Source organism: Falco naumanni, chromosome W, assembly GCF_017639655.2.
Source record: "Falco naumanni isolate bFalNau1 chromosome W, bFalNau1.pat, whole genome shotgun sequence".
NCBI classification, from domain to species: domain Eukaryota; kingdom Metazoa; phylum Chordata; class Aves; order Falconiformes; family Falconidae; genus Falco; species Falco naumanni.
This window is the reverse complement of record NC_054079.1, coordinates 2999188-3021221: the sequence shown is the minus strand read 5'-3', so window position 1 is coordinate 3021221 and position 22034 is coordinate 2999188. Positions and strand designations below refer to the sequence as shown.

Sequence of the window (22034 nt, the reverse complement as noted above, 5' to 3'; positions counted from 1 at the left end):
GAAATCTCCAGGTAGTGTGGCGGATTGTGAAAAATTGTTAAATTATGTTTTTACCAAAATAGGGAGATTTAAGACTGTGGGATGGTGTTCCTATGATGAACAACTTAAAACCAATGTAAGCAAAAATATCATGGAATGGAAGTGTAACAAAACTGGCCAAGGTACACAATAAGTAGAGCAATGGGACTCTATATGGTCTACGTCCATATTTTCCCAATTTCAGTACATGGCCAGAACTCCTTGGTGTTTTACCTGGGATGGAAAAGTTTTTGCAGTGTTACCCTCAGTTAATGATAAAACAACTTTATTGAGAGAAAAGGAAAACAAAATAGTACCATGGTGGAAATGTGAAAAAGTGTATGACTGCAGCAATGCAGACTTAGTAATTCAAAGAATTCTTCTTTTGGCTGCTGTTTTGAAATATGGTTGTTTCTGTCGAGGTCTTAAGAATTCTCTCAATTTAACCAGTACTTTTACACTCAGGAAAGGAATTCTGTTTAGTTGCAGAAAATCTGCTATTCAAAGTCCAGGACATTTAATTTGGGCATTGAGTAATGGAACCTTGACAACACATTTACCATTAGATGGTAAGGTGAAACAAATTACTTTAGGCATGCCAACATTGTGTCCAATTTGGAAGAAATCACCATTTAGAGGATCCCTAGAGAATTTAGAATTGAAACGAGCAAAGAGATCTGAGACAAATGATGATACTTGGAATGAACCCTCAACAGGAGTGAAAATTGGCTGGGCACTTGAATCACTTCTGAATCCTATAGCATCATATAGAAATAGAGAATGGCTTTATCAGTTAACAGGTCAAGTAAAAAAATAACAAATGTCACCAAAAAGAGGTTTAAGGAATTGAACATACATTACAGGTGACTTCCAAGATGACTTTACAAAATAGTATGGCATTAGATATGCTCCTACTTAAAGAACATGGAGTATGTGGATATCTCAAGGATAGAATGGACCACAGTTGCATTCACATTCCAAATGTCTCTCAAGATGTGGAACATGATCTGGACCTATTCGGTAAAATTGAGAAAAGATACAGAATCAAATCAAGAAGATATGTCAGAAGATTGGCTGGGGAAAATTTTTTAACAAACTGGGATGGAATTTGAGCTCTTGGATACAATCCATAATCAAAACTTTGTTTCTGTTATTAATTGTCTTTTTGATGATCATGCTAGTATATGCATGCTTGAAGAAACAGTTTACCAATAGAATTTCAGTCAATCGTATGAGAGAAGTACCAACTATTCCATCAAGACATAGTCCACCACCAAAATATGCTGAAACAAATGATATGTAAAAGCTGTTATGAAATCCTTTGTATAGTCCTGTACCAAGGCCAAAAGAATGGGCTAGAATCATTGTTTAAAACTTAGGTAATAAATTTAGGGTTTGAAAGGTTTTTTTGTAAATGACTAGTCTTCCGTATGTAGAAAGTGTATTGAATGTCAGAATATAGGATTAATGGGAACTGGGAAGAGTCGACTGGAACAGCTTGTAGTTACCTGCCAAGAAACTGTGAACTTTAGTAAAAGGTAATTCCGGCAGGGAGAGATCGCGATCACCGACTCATATACCACCTACCCAAATCGTACCCCAGACCCATTCAAGTGGGGAATAGGCCTTATCATCACGCAGTACTACAGTGGCCAAATTTGGAAAGTGATTCTTAGGATACTGCCCGGTAAAACTGGTATACCCGACAATAGCTTTAGACCAAGGCCATTCAGCACCCTTTTGGTTATGCGTAAGTGGGAAAATACAAAAAAGTAGTACCAGTCCAATTTTACTATTATCATTTTAAAATTTAGGGCTATGAATTTTCATCTATTTATAGCTCATGTTCTCAGTGGCCCTCGGAGTTGTCCTGTAAAAATAAAACAACAGAGCTTGCCTCCCTGAGGCAAAAAGAGTTAAAACGATGGTATTATCCAGCGGGTATTTATCTTATGTTCCTTTCCCAGGGCATCAGAGGCTTCCCAAGCACATGCATTCAGTGGGGTTTTCAGTACCAGTGGTACGTTTCCCACAGTAGGAAGTGCCACCAGAACGGGTTGTCCTGAGAAGTGAGCTGGGTTCTTTAAATCATTTGGTCCCTTTAATGAGGGAGTCAAGGAAGGAGCCGTTGGGCAAAAAGCGGTTATTTTGGGGCATCCGTTTACCCCCCATCTATCATTTACACCTTTAACAGCTTCCCACAAGCAGACATCCCAATTTAACCTCATGAGGTTTCAAAAGTCATTTTAAGAGACCATTGGTTCTTTCTACAATTCCATTAGCTTGCGGATAATATGGGGTTTGAAAAACCCATTTAATCCCTTCACTTCATGCCCAATCCTGTGCAATTCTGGCAGTAAAGTGGGAACCATTATCAGATTGTATTTCTTGTGGCTTTGGAAAAGTTCCAAACCATTCACGCAGCGCTTTCACAGTGTTCTCCCCCGTAGCCCTGTTAAAGGCTTCTGCTTGGACAAGTCCTGATGTTATTTCCACTCCCACCAGCACAAAATGTTTTCCTCCCGATCTCTTAAAGGGGACAATATAATCCACCTGCCAGGCATCCCACAAGCCTTTGCCCTCCCTCAAATGCAAAGGGTCATCCTCTAAAGGGTGCCTTTCAAGTCGTCCTGAACATTGTTCGCAGGCTGATATACAGGTTTTACACATTTCTCTGGTGACGGGCCAGCCTCGGGCAAGGGCTTCATGGTACAGATCTTTAGCTCCTGTGTGTTTGCGTTTTACATGCAACCATTCTAACAGGCATTCCCAGTCTTCTGAAATCTGGCCCTCCCGTACAGGAGCTAGCCTTGCTAACTCACCAGCCCGGTTATTCCATTCTCCCGCTGACCCCCCATCTATCTGATGGGAAGCTACCCAACCTACAGCAAAGTTCCCTCGGCTAGCAATACTTAAGATGTCTTGCCATTTTTCCTTTTGCCACACTGGAATCCTATTAACCTGCCATTCATTTTGCTCCCAGAAAGGAAGCCATTCGGTACATCCCTTAAACACAGCATAAGAATCAGTATAAATGTAAACAGGAGAAGTAGTTTGTGCTTCATGTTGAAAAATGCTCCATACTGCAATTAATTCACCAACTTGTGCACTACCCTCTCCCTCTGTTATAATTTGCTCATCGGAAGAGGTATGGAGCGCTACTGCTCGGTATTTCCACACATTTCCTTCTCTTTTGGCAGAAGCATCAGTAAACCAAGCACTAACTGACTGCTCACAGGGAAAAGGAGGGGCCACCTGGATGACTGAGGCAGGTTTATCTTGGCCCTCGTCCAGGCTCTCTACTTCAGGACTGGCCTGAAGAGGCTGAAGAAACAGCACGGACAGTAGATGAGCTTTTGAAACCTTGTGGGGGTTTGGTGGCTGTTCCAGGGCGAGGTGTGGGAACTACTTATTGGAGTTAACCTGGTATGTGATGGTGAAAGCCTTGTTGCAGCTGGCTAGTTTTGATATGGCTGAGACATCTGTCCTGCCATCCTTCCTTTCCCTTTTTAGGACAGCAATGTTCTCTCAGTTTTCTCATTTTTGCTAGGTTTCTTTTTCTCAGTCATTTCTCGTCTAGGGAACAAAATAACTCTAGCACTCTGACAGATCCACCAACGTTAAGCAAGAATAAACATCCCAGCTACTTGATAATGGAGAATCACACAATACAATTCTGGTTTTCCTCTTACTTTGATGGTCAACAAAACAGTAATATTAATGTTTAAATATGGCCCATGAACATTTCACTTTACATATCACTGATACAAATTGGACAGTAACACCTTTCATCTGTTTTGGAATTTGCCAACTCTGGCAACTATCATGACACTTTTACATTTAATTTCAAGGTTTTCTCCAATCATAACTTTACACTTCCAAATAGAAGACAAACTTGGAGCAATCATGGGACACACTATCACCATCCATAGAACACATCAAGTTGATGCCTGCTTCTCTGTTGAACAAACAAAAAATTCAGTTAAGTGATTCTTTGTAAGTTAGAAAACAAATTTGCATGCCAACTGCATAGCTTCCCTTATGACTAAGAAGAATGCTCTTGCATCCATGTAACTTGTCTCCACTAATTGATCCTGCAAAGGAAAATCAGATTTTTTTTAAAAGGCAATTGATTAGGATAACATATGATAATGAAAATAACTAAATCTGCTGCTAAAAAAAATAAAAATCTGCAGTCACACAGAAAGAAGTGGTTTCTGATAAAAAGACAAAGTAAATGAATGTCTGTATAATGCACCATCTAGTGCAATGCAGAGATGGTTAAGCTGTTTCCAAGTACATTTGAGAATGGAACTTTGAGACTTACTTTCTCAGGCAAGCCTATTCTGCTGAGAAGACAGGTTGATTAGCTCATGCTTTGCTATGTGCTGTCATGGCTAGGCTGTGCTTGTTACCCAGGTAACTCGCCATTATGACAGACTGCAGTGCCTGTATATTCCAAATTAACATGGTGGCAAAGTTCATTTTTCAATAACACATTTCCATCATGCATTTTTGACAGAACATCAGCACCATCTGAAATGCACCATCAGGGAAGAACTTTCCTTTGTATGGAAGATGTTTTTGAAGGACCCCTTCAGATGATGTTGAGCATGCATGGAAAGCCAAAGCTATTTAAATGCATTTTGCTGCTGTCTATTGTTAGAGCAAAAAGGGAATATAACATACAGTTGTATTGGCCTTGTTTAGGTACAGCAGTCTGGTGTATCAAGTCTGAAGGTATATTTCAATATACCTAACCTAACTGCTTCTGAAAATGCATTACTTGCTGTCGTGGTTTAACCCTGAGTGGCAACCAAGCACCATGCAGCTGCTTGTTCACTCCCCCCCACCCAGAGGGATGGGAAGGAGGATTGGAAAGGAATGTAAAACTTGAGGGTTGAGATAAGAACAATTTAATAGGGAAAGCAGAAGCTGCGCACACAAGCAAAGCAAGGAATTCATTCACCACTTCCCATCGGCAGGCAGGTGCTCAGCCATTCCCAGGAAAGCAGGGCTCCATCGTGCATAATGGTTACTTGGGAAGACAAACACCATAATGCCAAATGTCCGTCCCTTCCTTCTTCTTCCCCCAGTTTATATACTCAGCATGACGTCATATGGTATGGGATACCTCTTTGGCTAGCTTGGGTCAGCTGACCTGGCTGTGTCCCCTCCCAATTTCCTGTGCTCCCCCCAGCCCTCTCGCTGGCAGGGCCCAAGGAACTGAAAAGTCCTTGATTTAGCATAAACATCACCCAGCAACAACTAAAAACATCAGTGTCCTATCAACATTGTTCTCACATCATAGCCAAAACACAGCACTGTACTAGCTACTAAGAAGAAAATTAACTCTATCCCAGCTGAAACCAGGACACTTGCTTATAATATTTCACTTTATTAAAGCAGAGAAATCTTAAGAAAGTCGGCAGAAAGATAGTACTCTGTATTTACCTTCAATCTGGTTAAAGTCAGGCCAAAGTAACTCTCATCTTTCGTTCTTCCCTCCTTTGGTCTCTGCCCAGTGAAAGACCACACTGGGCCTGAGTCATTCTAATTGCGATAGCCACCAAAAAGTCTGTTCTGTCAATTGGAGATTGTGAAGTACAAGGGCAGTATGGCCACATTGGCTTCCCAGTCACTTTTAGCAGGAATACTTGAGTAGTTGATTATGCTACTTTTGTAGCCCGCTTGTACTATGAACTGGTTTAAAATACCTATAGTAGGATCTCGGACATAGCACCATAACTTGAGTATTTCTATTTCCCTTCTGTATCCACTAAACCCTCTGTGTTACCATGAGCTCCTTCTCACATCTGTGCACTGACAGTAGGGCCAGAAACAGTATTATGAGACTGGTTTCAAATTGCATGTGGGGGATGGACTAGCCAGTATGTTGGTACTGATGAACAGACAGAAGATATCCCTTCCTCCTACCCTTTCCATCTCCTCATTAGTACAGTCCCTTTCCTCTACCCAGCTCCCTGCTGTCACAAGACTTGAACTTAGTCATCTTTTGGAGACCTCCACCTATCAAGTCAGATTTGACTGCAGCTGACCAACAGGTTGAAAACTGTTAGGAAAAGAATAGTAAAGGACTGGGCATCCAGGCAGATATCAGAATCATATAGCATTGTGTCAAGAGAAAAGCAGGCCAAGATTTAACTGACACCATAGGAAATTCAGATAGATATATTTTGTGAATGAATTACAGAAGCATGAAAGCTGTAGTTCTCTGGATTTGAAGTAGCTGCTCTATTTACAGTGTCTATTTAGATTTTCTATCTTAGTTTTTTTGCATTAAATGTAAAAAGTAAAAAAGTTAAATGGGCCATTTCACTTATGTAAATGTACACCATATAAATGTATTCCAATATCACAATACAAAGCATAAACTGTGAAAATATATTGTAAATGCATTTTTATTGCTGTACTGTTTAACCTCTTTTTGACTGGGATATTTGTTCTGTTTCTTTCAATACAATAGAGTGTTATTAAACAATTTTAACAATTTCTATCAGCAGCTTTTACTCTGACCTGTCAAGTCTCATGTTTTCAGTATGAGACTCAAGAATTTGGCTCTTATTTCCTTTTTCCCAGCCACAGCAACTGCAACTAGCACATTTGCATCCTAGCACTACAGCATCTTGCCTGCTGTAGCTGTGGCTGGCATGTAGATCTCCAAGGCTGGAGATAAGTTATGGGACTTGTGTCTCTGAACTCAGAAAGGATGAACAGGAAGACACAGCCCCATGTACCTACTTTAATGTTAGCTGAAAGGTTGGGGTTTTTTGTGAGATTGTGGATATACAGTGAGATTGTTGCAGGTATAAGTATTAAGCTATAACTCAGTATAATGCAATTAAGTACAGTCTATACAATACAATCTGCTCTGCAGTAAAATAATACTTGAGAAAAATAACAGGTATTTAATTGGACTGTGTAGGTAGGGATTTTTATAGGGGGAAGCAGTCTTTTAAATGTGTATATATAGATCTTTCTGCACAATGAGATCTAGGCATAGTACTGAAGTGTTAATATTTGCAAGATCACTACACAGGTCCCATGAAAATCATCAAATTAGTATTGCAATAATAGATGATGGATTTGTTAAGTGTATAAACATCTGGTGTTCAGCCCAGTCATGTTTTCAGGTTTTCCTCTGCAACAACGAGGATTAGAAAATGACCTTTAAAAGAAATTAAAAATAAGCTTTAAAATATTGGAAGTAGCCTGGCACAGTACTAGAGCTGATGTAACAGAGCAACATTGCAGTGCTATCTTACACAAGAGGCTGGGGAAGCAGCTCTCTTTATAGAAGACAGTGTCTAGTGATTTTGGTCACTGTGAAATCATGGGGGGGAAGTATGTGCATGCATAAAAGGCAGACGGAGAGGATCATCTGAATGAGGAGAGTACCCAAGAGAGGACTGTGCATGCCTGGGAGTAGGAGATGCACAAGGGAACCATAAGCAAAGTTATTAAATCTGAGTTTGTCTCAAGGCTGTGTTTTTCTAAAAGATCTGTAAGCTTTAGGAATTGGAGAGAATGCTTAGTTTTCATTGTTTAATAAAATGTATCTAGTGCTTAGTCAAAGATATATGATTGCAGCACAAGTAGAGATTGCTGCTGCAACTTGTTGGGGTACCCAAAACCATGAATGAATATACAGGAACAGCTGGCCATGCAACTCAGAATCATAGAATATTAGAATGTTTTGAGTTAGAAGGGACATTTAAAGATCATCTAGTCTAACCTCCTTGCCCTGGGCAGGGACACCTTCTGCTAGACCAGGTTGCTCAAAGCCCTGTCCAACCTGGCCTTGAACACTTCCAGGGCTGGGGCATCCACAGCTTCTCTGGGCAACACACTCCAGTGTCTCACCAACTTCACTGTAAAGAATTTTTTCCTTATATCCAATCTAAACCTGCCCTTTTTCAGTTTAAAAATGTTGCCCCTTGTCCTGTCACTACATGCCCTTGTAAAAAGTCTCTCTCAGTCTTTCTCATAAGGCCCCTTTAAGTATTGAAAGCCTGCAATAAGGTTTCACCAGAGCCTTCTCTTCTCCAGACTGAACAACCATGTGGTGGTTTAACCTTGGCTGGCTGCCAAGTGTCCACACAGCCACTCTTTCACTTCCCCTCCTCAACTGGACAGGGGATAGAAAATATGACAAAAGGTTCATGTGTCGAGATAAGGACAGGAAGATCACTCAGCAATTACCATCACAGGCAAAACAGACTTGATTCAGGGGAAAATTTAATTTATTGCCAATTAACAACAGAGTAGGATAATGAGAAATAAGACCAGATCTTAAAATACCTTCCCCCCACCCCTCCCTTCTTCCCAGGCTCAAATTCACTCCCAATTTCTCTACCTCCTCCCCAGAGTGGTGCAGGGGGACGGGGAATGGGGGTTACAGTCAGTTCATCACATGTTGTCTCTGCCCCTCCTTCCTCCTCACACTCTTCCTCTGCTCCAGCATGGGCTTCCACACACAGGAGACAGTTCTCCACAAACTTCTCTAACGTGGGTGCTTCCCACACACTGCAGTTCTTTGTGAACTCCTTCAGTGTAGGTCCTTCCCACAGGGTGCAGTCCTTCTGGAATGGACTGCTCCAGTGTGGGTCCCCGCAGGGTCACAAGTCCTGCCAGCAGCTTGTCCCAGCATGGGGTCTCCACAGAGTCAAAACTTCCTTCAGGGCACTTCCCCCTGCTCCGGCCTGGGGTCCTCCACAGGCTGCAGGTGAATATCTGCTCCACCATGGACCTCCGTGGGCTGCAGGGGCACAGCCTGCCTCACCATAGTCTTCACCATGGCCTGAAGGGGAATCTCTGCTCCAGTGCCTGGAGCACCTCCTCCCCCTCCTTCTTCCCTGACCTTGGTGTCTGCAGAGTTGTTTCTCTCACATATTCTCACGCCTCTCTCCCCGCTGCTGTTGTGCAGCAGTTTCAACCCCTTCTTAAATATGTTATCCCGGAGGCACTACCAGTGTCGCTGATGGGCTCAGCTTTGGCCAGCAGCAGGTCCATCTTGGAGCTGGCTGGAACTGGCTCTGTCTGACATGGGGGCAGCTTCTGGCATCTTCTCACAGAAGTCAACCCTGAAGCATCTGCACTACCAAAAACCTTGCCAGGGAAACCCAATACATTAAGACAGGGACCCAAAGCACCTCGGAGAAAGCCCTGATTGAGACTGGGATACAAGCTACATATAAGGACATGATAGTTGAAACAGGGACCCAAACCACATCTGAGGATGCCATGGCTGAGATAGCGAACCAAACACCAACTACAGTAAGTGCCCCAAGTAGTGAAAAAGATAATATGGACAAGGAGAACAGTGGGTCCATATCATCAATTAGAAAGTGAGGAATAGGAAAAAGAAGGGTTTGATGGGGAAGCCAAACTTTCAGCAAAGAAACAGGAGGAAGAAGTGAGAGAAACCACACAGGAGGTGGAAACTACCCAGTCCCTGACATCAAAAGAACTTTGAGAAATGCAGAAAGATCACAGCCACAAGCCAGGTGAGCATATTGCTGCCTGGCTGCTCCAATGCTGGGATAGCAGGGCCAACAGTCAGCAATTGGAAGGTAAAGAAGCCCAACATCTGGGATCTCTCACTAGACACTGGGGGAATTGTATCTGAAACAGTGTGGCCAGCAGGACTAGGGAAGTGATTGTCCCACTATACTTGGCATTGGTGAGGCTGCACCCCAAATACTGTGTTCAGTTTTGGGCCACTCGTTTCAAGAGGACATAGAAGAGTGTTCAGAGAAGGGCAACAATGCTGGTGAAGGGTCTAGAGAACAAGTCTTATGAGGAACAGCTGAGGGAACTGGGGTTGTTTACTCTGGAGAGGAAAGGAGGCTCAGGGGGGACCTTATTGCTCTCAACAACTACCTGAAAGGAGGTTGTAGGCAGGTGAGGGTAGGTCTCTTCTCCCAGATAACAAGCAATAGAACAAGAGGAAACAGCCTCAGGTTACACCAGGGGAGGTTTAGATTGGATATTAGGAAAAAAATTATTCACTGAAAGAGTGTTGAAGCATTGGAACAGGCTTCCCAGAGAGGTGGTAGAATCACCATCCCTGGAAGTATTCAAAAATCATGTAGATGCAGTGCTTAGTGACATGCTTTAGTGCTGGACGTGGCAGTCCTGGGTTAATGGTTGGACTTGATGATCTCAAAGGTCTTTTCCAACCTAAATGATTCTGCGAATTGAGAAAGGAATTGGAAAAGGGGTAGCAATCTGCAGTCTCTGGAGAAAGCTCCTCTCAAGTGTGAGGGCAAGTTATCCATTCAAGGAAGATCTTGCAAACTGCCAAGGGAAGTGGACTACCACAGACAAAGGCATCCAGAACCTGAGAGAATTAGTGGTGCTGGAAGTCATCTATGGTGACCTAGATAACAATGAGGTCTCCATAGATCCACATGATGTCCTGTGCATACGGGCCATGTGGAGGAAGGTGCTCCAAAATGCCCCAGCATCATATTCTAACAGCTTGGCAACAATGTCCTGCCCAGATATGGATACACCAACTGTGGAGCGATCCTCCTCCTGGATCCAAAAATTTCAAGAAAATCTCATCCCCACAGGCCAGCACCTCGCCTGTCAGGGGTACCCCAAGGAGTCAGTCCTCTCCTGCCCTGGCCAGAGGGAAAGAGAGCCCCAGGTGCATGCCGTGTGGTGCACTGGTTCTTCCTGCATGACCAGGGGGAGGACACGAGGGTGTGAGATGGTGAACCCACCTTTAAGCTGGAAGCCCATGTATGCAAACTGAGAGGGAAGGCAGCTGTTAAGAAGGGGCCACCCAAGAAGGCTGTCAGCATAGTTGCTGTAGAGACACAAGAAGGCAATCAACACTCTCCCAAACATAGAACAACTGAAATCACCTCCCTTGATCCTGGTGAGGGGACTTCTGGTCTGCACTGCAAGGGTCAGACAGTGAATACTCTGGCCAAGGAGAGGAATAGAGGGTCCCTGCCTTCAGCCAGGAGGAGGAAAGGGATGACCAGGTATACTGGACTGTGTGGATTCGATGGCCTGGCACATCAGACCCACAGAAGTATAAGGCTTTGGTAGACGCTGGTGCACAGTGTACGCTGGTGCCATCAGGGTATAGGGGCACAGAACCCATCTGGATCTCTGGAGTGACAGGGGGATGCCAATAACTGTCTATATTGGAGGCTGAGGTGATCTTAACAAGGGACAAGTAGCAAAGGCACTCCATTGTGACCAGCCCAGAGGCCCCTTGTATCCTTGGAATAGACTACCTCAGGAGAGGGTATTTCAAGGACCCAAAGGAGTACCGATGGGCTTTTGTTGTAGCCACTATGAACACAGAGAAGATCAAACAGCTATCTATCTATTGTGCCTGGGCTCTCGGAAGATCCCTTTGTTTTGGGCTTGCTGCAAGTTGAAGAAAGGCAGGTGCCGATTACTACCAGGACAGTGTACCGGCAGCGGCAATATCACACCAGCCAAGACTCCCTGTGTCCCATCCATGAGCTGATTCATCAACCGGAGAGTGAAGGAGTGATCAGCAAGACCCACTCGCCTTTTAATAGCCCCATATGGCCAGTGCAAAAGCCTGACAGAGGGTGGAGGCTAACGGTAGACTATCGTGGCCTGAACAAAGTCACACCACCACTAAGTGTTGCTGTACCGGACATGCTAGAACTCCCCAAGTGGTATACTACAATTGACATTGCCAGCGCGTTTTTCTCAATCCCTTTGGCAGCAGAGTGCAGGCCACAGTTTGCTTTCACATGGAGGGGTGTCCAATACACCTGGAATCGACTGCCCTGGGGGTGGAAGCACAGCCTGACCATTTCTCATGGACTAATCCAAACTGCACTGGAAAAGGGTGATGCCCCTGAACATCTCCAATACATTGATAATATCATTGTGTGGGGCAACAAGGCAGAAGAAGTATTTGAGAAAGGAAAAAGAGTAATTCATATTCTTCTGAAAGCTGGTTTTATCATAAAAAAGAAGCAAGGTCAAGGGACCTGCACAGGAGATACAGTTCTTGGGAATGAAATGGCAGGATGGACGCTGTCATGTGCCTATAGATGTGGTCAACAAGATAGCAACTATGTCTCCACCAGCTAACAAGAAGGAAACACAGGCTCTCCTAGGCCTGGTGGGATTCTGGAGAACGCATATTCCAGGTTATAGCCAGCTTGTGAGCCCTCTCTATCGAGTAACCCGAAAGAAGAACTATTTTGAGTGGGGCCCTGAGCAACAACAAGCCTTTGAGCAGATCAAACAGGAGATAGCTTATGCAGTAGCCCTTGGGCCTGTCCAGACAGGACCAGCTGTGCAAAATGTACTCTAGACGGCAGCTGGGGAGCATGGTTGCTCCTGGAGACTCTGGCAGAAAACATCAGGAGAAACTCGAGGTTGACCACTATGCGTTTGGAGCCGGGGTTTTGAGGATCAGAACGCCACTATACTCCAACTGAAAAAGACATACTAGCAGCATATGAGTGATATGGAGAAATAGTGTGAAATGGGGACAATGGACATCGACTGTGATTGTATATGTCTACTCAGGAATGCGGGTATGGTGACTGGTCATGGGTGCGGTGTCTGGTCACATAGGCACACAGCTCTGAGGAGACAACTACAGTTTTTGAGGAGACCCTGCCCTTCTTCCTCTAACAAAGGGGAGACAGGGAGACGCCTGCCCCTCTTCCTCTAACAAAGGGGCTATTTAAAAGAGAATGAGAAAAGGATGAGAGACATTCAAATGCTATCTAGAGGGAGGGAGTGATAAGTCTCCTTGCTGGAGAAGATCGGATGGTCACAAGAACATGAATCACCTACAAACCTGCAAGACCACCACATTCCAGGCAAAGGACTGATAAGCTAATTAACATACGAAGCGGGGTTTAGGTAACGAATATGTATAGGCATTAATTGAATATTCATTTGTTTTATTGTATAAATGTGAGGTGGTTCGTCACTTGGGGCATGCACGCTTGTGGAGGAGCGATCCCCCATGCATCTGCGTGCAATAAACATACCTACTTTATAACTTTCGAGTTATAGAGTCTAATTCCGCACGTCAAGGCCACTGAAGGAGAAGGGGAGTCAAGTCAGTTTGCGGAAGTGAAAGCCATCCAACTAGCCCTAGAGATTGCTGAACGAGAAAGGAGGCCAGTACTCTATCTCTATACTGACTCCTGGATGGCTGCTAATATCCTATGGGGGTGGCTACAACAGTGGAAGAAGACCAATTGGCAGCGCAGGGGTAAACCCATCTGGGCTGCTGCACTGTGGGAGGACATCGCTGCCCAGTTAGAAAACATGGCTCCAAAGGTATATCGTGTAGGTTCGAGCCATTTCAGAAGTTGTTGGTACAGAATGAAACAGAACAAGGTCTTAAAATAAAAAGATTAGTCAGGATGGGTTTGGTACAGTGCTCTGGGTGATGCTCTGTGTTGAGAAAGGAATGTACTCTGAATAATTAGAAAAGATAAGGTGCGAACCTGAAGGAGATAAGGAGACCATCAAGTCAGGAAATCATTGAACAAAGTAAATTGAAAAGTCTACTCCACCTAGATCCCACCTATTTTGAATGGAATGATTAGGTGTCAAAATCAAATGAGTATGCATGTAAAGATGTTGTGTAACCTCTCACGAAAACTATATAAAATACCTAAATTTTCACTGAAAACTTTGGAGCTAGTTTGTCCAGTGCGAATCGGCTAGCTCTCCAACGTTGCATGAAATAAATACCTTTGCTGCTTAAAGACAATATTCATCTCTGAGAAGTTACTTTGTGCCGTTTTGGCATGGCTACCCTTCTTCCTCTAACAAAGGGGCTATTTATAAAAAGGATGAGAAAAGGATGAGAGACATTCTAATGTTATCTAGAGGGAGGGAGTGCTAAGTCTTCTTGCTGGAGAAGATCAGATGGTCACAAGGACATGAATCACCTACAAACCTGCAAGACCACCACATTCCAGACTGATAAGCTAATTAACATACGAAGGAAGAGTAAGGGGGTTTAGGTACCGAATATGTATAGGCATTAATTGAATATTCATTTATTTTATTGTATAAATGTGAGATGGTTCATCACTTCGGGCATGCAGGCTTGTGGAGGAGCGATCCTCCGTGCATCTGCGTGCAATAAACATACCTACTTTTAAACTTTTGGGTTATAGAGTTTAATTCCGTATGTCATTACATGTTCAAATTTAGAGTTATGAATTGTGTGTAAAAAAAAAAAAGAAAAAGAAAAAAATATTCTGATAATTCTAGGCAAATAGCTGAAAACTTAACATGCTGCTTAGGGCTAGAAAAACCAAATATTCAGAAGAAGATGACAAATTGGGTCAGTTATTAAATGCTAAGAAAAACCTAGCTGGGTGGTGGATAACTCCTAACGGACAAGTAGTAATTCCACCACTTTTGATGAGAGAGATAATTCAAACAAGACATCAGGAATGTCACTGGGGGGCAGAAGCCTTTGTAACTTTTTTACGAAAACAAGTAGTATCAGTTAAAATGTTGGGGAATAGCTAAAATGGTAACTGCAAAACGTGAACTATGTTTGAAAAATAACCCAGTAATTAAGGAAAATGTTCAAATGGGTAGATTGAAATCCAGTGCAGAACCTGGAGATTATTAGCAAGTAGATTTTTTAGAATTACCTAGACAAAATGGGTACAGGTACATCCTGGTAAGGGTTGATACTTTTACAGGATGGCCAGAAGCCCTTCCCTGTCGCACCATGCGGCGAATGAAGAGACAGGACGCAGCTTGATGCAAGCAAATGTCAATTTATTGTACAGAAGCACGAGTTTTTATACACTTTCAGAAGCTGCGCGTTTTAAACTAATTGGTTCTTGAAGCTAAGCCTTGCATACTAGGCAATCCCTGATTGGTGGTTAACTACCATCAATTAACAACAAGGTGTTACCTTTCCTTGGCGCCATCCATCTCCCACTCCCCTGTGCTCTGTAAACACGCCTCATCATGTTAATTGTTGTCTAGACAAGCTCGAGCACATTCCCCTCAGCTAACTGATTGCCGCGCATGGTCCTAGTTTCCAGCCCGCTCCTGCAGCACCACACAAGCAAAAGAAGTGAAGTGGTTATTACAAGAAATAATTCCAAGATTTGGAGTTCCTATTGGAATTTCCTCTGACAGAGGTCCACACTTTGTGGCTGAAGTAGTACAAAGTGTTAGCAAAGCATTGGGTATTAATTGGGATTTACATGCATGTTGGAGACCACAATCTAGTGGGAAAGTGGAAAGGATGAATCAAACTTTTAAAAGACAAATAAGTAAAATTTGTCAAGAAACCAGTCTAAAGTGGCCTCAGGCACTTCCATTGGCATTATTATAAATCAGGGTACAGCCAAAGAATGGAACCTCAGTCAGTCCTTATGAATTATTATATGGAAAAACATATGAGTCTCCAGAACCAAATCTAAACATACATGTAAAAGGAAAACAAGATGTGTATAACTATTTGCTTTCTCTAAGGAAAACTTTGGCTGCAATTTGGAGTGTAGTAATTTGGAATAGACCTTTATTCCAGGAAAATTCAGTGCATGATTTCCAACCAGGAGACTATGTCTATGTGAAGACCTGGACCTCTGAACCTTTGCAGGAGCGCTGGAGAGGACCTTTCCAGATACTGTTGACCACTTTTACATCTATCAAGATAGCAGAATCAGATGCTTGGATACATTATACTCGAGTGAAGAAAGCACCTACTCCATGGAAGATTGTCAATCGTGACCCAGAGACTTTAAAATTGACAACGAAACATGTCTAATTTTTATATTGGATTTTATTTTGGTCGGTAGTGTTGGTGGGATCATGGGCTGGCTTGGTGGACAGGAACAAAAGACAAGTAGAAACAGAACAAGTGATTGACATTCCCAAACAAATGGCTGAGGAAAATTTGATGGTAGGATTGATTAAAGGATTTGCCAATTTACAAAATGTCACGCAGATCACTGTTTGTTTGCCAATATCGAGGGCAGTAGGTGAATCTATTCCATGGGGAATTTTAACTATGAATCTGACCAATCTGGAACATAAAAATGAAACCACCTATTGTGAACAAAATCCAGTGACTCAATAGTATGAACAAGTAAAGGTTATTAGAAAACAGTGGAAGTCGCCAGGTAAAGAAACAGATTGTAAAAAACTATTTAATTATGATGTTATAAAAGGATCCCGACCTAGTGCCATAGCTCGAGTTCTTCTTCCTGGGGGTCCAAATGCCCAGTTAGGATGGTGTTCTTATGATGAACAACTTAAAACCAATGTAAGCAAAAGTATCATGGAATGGAAGTGTAACAAAACTGGCCAAAGAATGCAATTAGTAGAACTATGGGGCTCTATATGGTCCATGGTGATATTTTTTTTCAATTTCAGTACATGGCCAGAACTCCTTGGTGTTTTACCTGGGATGGAAAAGTTTTTGCAGTGTTACCCTCAGTTAATGATAAAGCAACTTCATTGGGAGAGAAGGAAAATAAAATAGTGCCATGGTGGAAATGTGAAAAAGTGTGTGAATGCAGCAATGCAGACTTAGTAATTCAAAGAATTCTTCTTTTGGCCACTGCTTTGAAATATGGTTGTTTCTGTCGAGGTCTTAAGAATTCTCTCAATCTGACCAGCACTTTTACAGTTAGGAAAGGAACTTTGTTAATTGCAGAAAATCTATTATTCGAAGTCCAGGACATTTAGTTTGGGCATTAAGTGATGGAACCTGGACAACACATTTACCATTAGATGGTAAGGTGAAACAAATTACTTTAGGCATGCCAACATTGTGTCCAGTTTGGAAGAAATCACCATTTAGAAGATCCCTAGAGAATTTAAAATTGAAACGAGCAAAGAGATCTGAGACAAATGATGATACTTGGAATGAACCCTCAACAGGAGTGAAAACTGGCTGGGCACTCGAATCACTTCTGAATCCTATAGCATCATATAGAAATAGAGAATGGCTTTATCAGTTAACAGGTCAAGTAAAAAACTAACAAATGTCACCAAAAAGAGGTTTAAGGAATTGAACATACATTACAGGTGACTTCCAGGATGACTTTACAAAATAGTATGGCATTAGATATGCTCCTACTTAAAGAACATGGGGTATGTGGATATCTCAAGGATAGAATGGACCACTGTTGTATCCACATTCCAAATGCCACTCAAGATGTGGAACATGATCTAGACCTATTAGGAAAAATTGAAAAAGAAACTGAAACAATTTTAAAAGGTATGCCAGAAGATTGGCTTGGGAAAATTTTTAAAAAACTAGAATGGAATTTGAGCTCTTGGATACAATCCATAATTAAAACATTGTTTCTGTTATTAATTGTCTTTTTGATGATCATGCTAGTATATGCATGTTTGAAGAAACAGTTTACCAATAGAATTTCAGTCAATCGTATGAGAGAAGTACCAACTATTCCATCAAGACATAGTCCACCACCAAAATATGTTGAAACAAATGATATATAAATAATGTGAAAGTACTGAAAAATGATTTTCAACACTTTCAAAGGGGGGAAATGTTACAGATTTGCTAATAAGTTAAGATTGATTGACTTTATTGGATTGATTATTTGATTTTATAAAATCATTTTATAAAATAGAAATATAGAAGGATAAGAAATATATTTTAATGAAATTTATAGTTATATAGTAAAAGCTGTTATGAGATCCTCTGTACATCCCGTACCAAGGCCAGAAGAATGGGCTAGAATCATTGTTAAAACTTAGGTAATAAATTTAGGGTTTGAAAGGTTTCTTTGTAATTGACTAGTCTTCTGTATGTAGAAGTGTATTGAAATGTCAGAATATAAGATTAATGGAAACTGGGGAGAGTCGACTGGAACAGCTTGTGGTTACCTGCCAAGAAACCGTGAACTTTAGTAAAAGGTAATTCCGGCAGGGGGAGATCGCGACCACCGACTCATATACCACCTACCCAAATCGTACCCCAGACCCATTTTTGGACTTTTCTAAGCTCTACTGCGCAGAATCGGATATAGGAGGAGAATATGTTAATGATTTACGGGAAATATCATGGTTATGCATGAATACTTAAAGAATATGTATGAATAAGTTCTATATATGGTGTCTGATTTTGAGTCTTGGTGTGCGTTGATCGTGAGAGGACTCACTCACGCACCCAGCCATTAATAAAGAAGTGTCTGCTTATCTACATCATACTGGTGTCGATAAGTTCTTCATTCCGAGATTTCAGTAAAATAAGGGTGAGCTATTTGTAGCTCGATGGGCCCATGAAATATCAGGATGTCTATGGAGAGATGCAACATACAGATGGGCTCATGATCAAGGGGTGGACCTGACCATGGAGGTGTGGGAGACCATATTGTGAGCTTGTTTGCTTCCCTGCTGAGCTTGGTGCAAAGCTGCCTGGTGGGAACTTGGCAGTTGCAAACCAGACAAGGAGCAAGCAAACAGCCACCTAAAACTAGACATCAGCTGGGGTCAAGGAACAGCCACATTGTTTTGGGGGACACGTCCAGACACAAACAACCACCTCAGCATGCTGAGGCATGCGCAGTCCATGGCAAAGGACTAGGCAGCCATTGCGTATGCCCCTTGGAACCAACGTGCCGAGACAGGGAGCATGCGCGGATGTGCGGTACGTGCCATTTTCAGGGAAATGGGCTCCCCAAATACTCTATAAAAGACTGCACCATCGAACAGTAAGGGGCACGATCTGGAGACCCCCACCACTTGTAGGAAACTACAGACCAATGGGATGCCGCTGGATCCATGGTGGTGACTATCTCTTCCAACTCCATCCCAACTGCTTACTAGGTTTCCTTCTTTTCTATCCCTTATTCCTTTTCCTATCGCTCTTTTCTTATCAACACTCTGCTCCAATAAGCATTCACAATTGGCAGCATTTGACCTCATTTGTGTCTTCATCTCACTCCGGGTGTAACATCGAATCTCCCCGGCTTGGGCTGTCCTGGGCCGGAACAGTAGGCCATCACACAGGTCACTCATGAATGTGAAACATACTGCAATCAAGCGAGCTACACAAGTAAAATCTCCCTGGAATAGAGGGCGGTGGCTGGGTTTTCGACATGGCGAGGCCTGGCAAATTGACTATATTGGACCAGTGCCACGAACACACCAAGGCAAGTGCTACATACTCATCATGGTGAAAGCAACTACTGGGTAGCTAGAAACATGCCCTGTAAACCATGCCACTGCCTGAAATACCATCTTAGGTCCTGAAAGACAAATTTTGTGGCAACATCGTACCCCAAAATGGTTGAATCCGACAATGGGACTAATTTCCAAAATAACCTCATAAACTCCTGGACAAAGAAATACGGCATTGAGTGGGTCTATCACATCCCCTATTACCCACAAGCCTCTGGAAAGACTGAGAGATATAATGGGCTTATAAAGACTCTTGAGAGCATTGGGCAGTGGAGCATGGAAGCATTGGGATACAAAATTTGCAGCAGCCACTTGGCTGGTCAACACCAGAGGATTTGCTAACCATCTTGGTCCCGCCCAAACAAAACCCCTACATACTGTGGGGGGAGATAAGGTCCCCATAGTGCACATAGGGAAGTGTTTGGGGAAGGCAGTGTGGATTGCTCCTCCAATGGGAAAAAGGCAAACCCATTCATGGGATTGTTTTCACTCAAGGACCTGGGTGTACTTGGTGGGTAATGCGGAAGGATGGAGAGACCTGGTGTGTGTCTCAAGGAGATTTAACCTTGGGGGGGGAAAATAATCTGTGATGTGAATTATATGTTGTAGGAAGTAATGTAACAGGAGTGGCTTCACTGACAAAGAGTGAGATTCACAAGGAACCAGATGAGTACAGTGATAATCCAAATCAAGCTGGTGCTGGTGCCCAATAATCAAACATGCTGCTTCTCCTGTCCCGAATACCCATCTTGACAGATGGGGCCCAAGTCATAGCCTCTTGTGAACATCTGAAGGAGTAGAGGAAGCTCATGGATTGGAAGAGTAATATCTGTTAAAGGACAAGGGATAGCAGTTAATGAGAATGTATAAATCTGTATGTTGGGTATAAAGATGGTTTAGATATGTATTATAAGTTGCAAATGTTGGGAAGAAGGAATTTCAGTAATGAGAACTAAATACAGTGGAATGGTTAGAAGATATACATGTCTATGTATTAAGTTATGTGGGACCTAAGCATGATGCAAATGCTATGGAATAAGGGGTGGAGATTGTATTGGGCCTGGCTGAGACCCATCATAGCCCTCACAGTGCTGTGCTTGCATTGGTAGCTAGAAAGGTGGTGATAACACACAAGTGCTTTGGCTACTGCTGAGCATCGCTCCCACAGCATCCAGGCTGTCTCTCCAACCTTCCCCCCATGTCACCAGTAGGCTGGGGGTGGGCAAGATCTTGGGAGGAGACATAACCAGAACAGCTGACCCAAAGTGACCAATGGGATATTCCATACCATATGATGTCTGCTCAGCATTAAAAGCTAAGAGAAAGGAAGAAGGGAGGGCATTTGTTATTCACAGTGTTTGTCTTCCAGAGCAACCACTCCATGCACTGAAGCCCTGCTTCCTGGGAAGTGGATGAACATCACCTGTTGATGGGAAGTAGAGAATAACATCTTTTGTTTTCCTTCACTTCTACATGTGTGACTTTTTGCTATTGCTTCATTAAACAGCCTTTATCTTGACTTACAAGGGGTTTTTTTCCATCTTATTTTCTCCCCTCCTATTCTGCTGAGAAGGGGAGTGATAGAGCAGCTTGGCAGGCACCTGACATCCAGCCAAGGTCAACCCTCCACACTTGAGAAAATTGCAAAATAAACATGTCCTACACATAGGGCATTTCTTGATAATCATTTCAAGGTAAAAGACCTGACAAATTACATTGCTTCTCATTGTGTTCAGTACTTTATCAGAGAAACAAAATACTATTTGGCATTTGTATTAAGCACTGAGGGAACAGAGAGAAATAACGGACAATTAAAAAATATTGTTATCTGTGATAATAATACTGCAGTAATTATACATCCAAATTAACCTGCATGCTGTAAATCCAGGGGAAGGCGAATTTCCCCCATATGTTTAATAGAGGAAACATGACTATCCATTTTACCAAGGGGCAATAAGAAAAGGAAAAATGAGTAAGACTGTCAGTGTAACACTTTGAGAGTTTTATTTTCATATTTTAAATGTAAATTAAGATTTGACAAAAATTATTTATACCAGAAGACACAAAATTAAATACCTTATTTTTTACTTCTATGATTCAAATGAAAGTCTGACAAAAAAAAAGTCATAAAAAACCCTGAAAAAATGTATGATTCAAAAGTAATTCCTTATATGCCATCACTTATACCATATATGCATTAATAAATATGTAGCATAATTGCATGTTTTCCTTAGACTAATTATTAGGAAAATGCTTCATTTTAAGCCTGTCATTAATCAGATTAATATTTGGGTGATTTTCGGGAGGTTTTAATGGTACATATTGCTCATTTTACGCAAAACAAGGGCAAATGCCTCTGAAAGAAGTGCATTTCACATTAATACTTTATATAATCAGTATGTTTCATTGAGTCATTCTGAGATAACAAAAGCTACCATCTTTTCTTTAGGTATTTAACATACATAAGAAACTATGATGTGCTTACAATATTCCTATTGACATACTTTATTTTTCATTCAAGTATATCTTTAAATGAGATAAAAAGCCACCCACAAAGTTTTGCAAGAAAAAGTAATAGCATAACACGTTGAAAGGACAATCCTTTGTGGTCAGATTGCAACAGTGCAAACTTAGTCATAACATTTATTTCACTTAAGATGTTAGTAGTTACTCTACTCATCTTGTTTGTATATACAAGTAGTAATTAACCTCAGACTCAAAATTAGAAGCCATAGCTTAAGATCAGACTGAGTCAATAGAGTCAGTTTTGTTTGTCTCCCACTGACAGCAGCATGCTCTATCACAAGTACCCCACAACAGAATAG

At 42.1% G+C, this 22034-nt stretch overlaps 1 long non-coding RNA gene across 1 annotated transcript in view; it reads left to right on the top strand.

Moving 5' to 3' along the window:
- Positions 1 to 22034, top strand: part of LOC121080496 — a 30467-nt gene that overhangs the window by 140 nt on the left and 8293 nt on the right. Inside the window, exons 2-3 of the long non-coding RNA XR_005825393.1 lie at positions 5907 to 5909; positions 13145 to 13238. This is a non-coding gene — a long non-coding RNA (uncharacterized LOC121080496). The remainder of the gene's footprint in view (positions 1 to 5906; positions 5910 to 13144; positions 13239 to 22034) is intronic.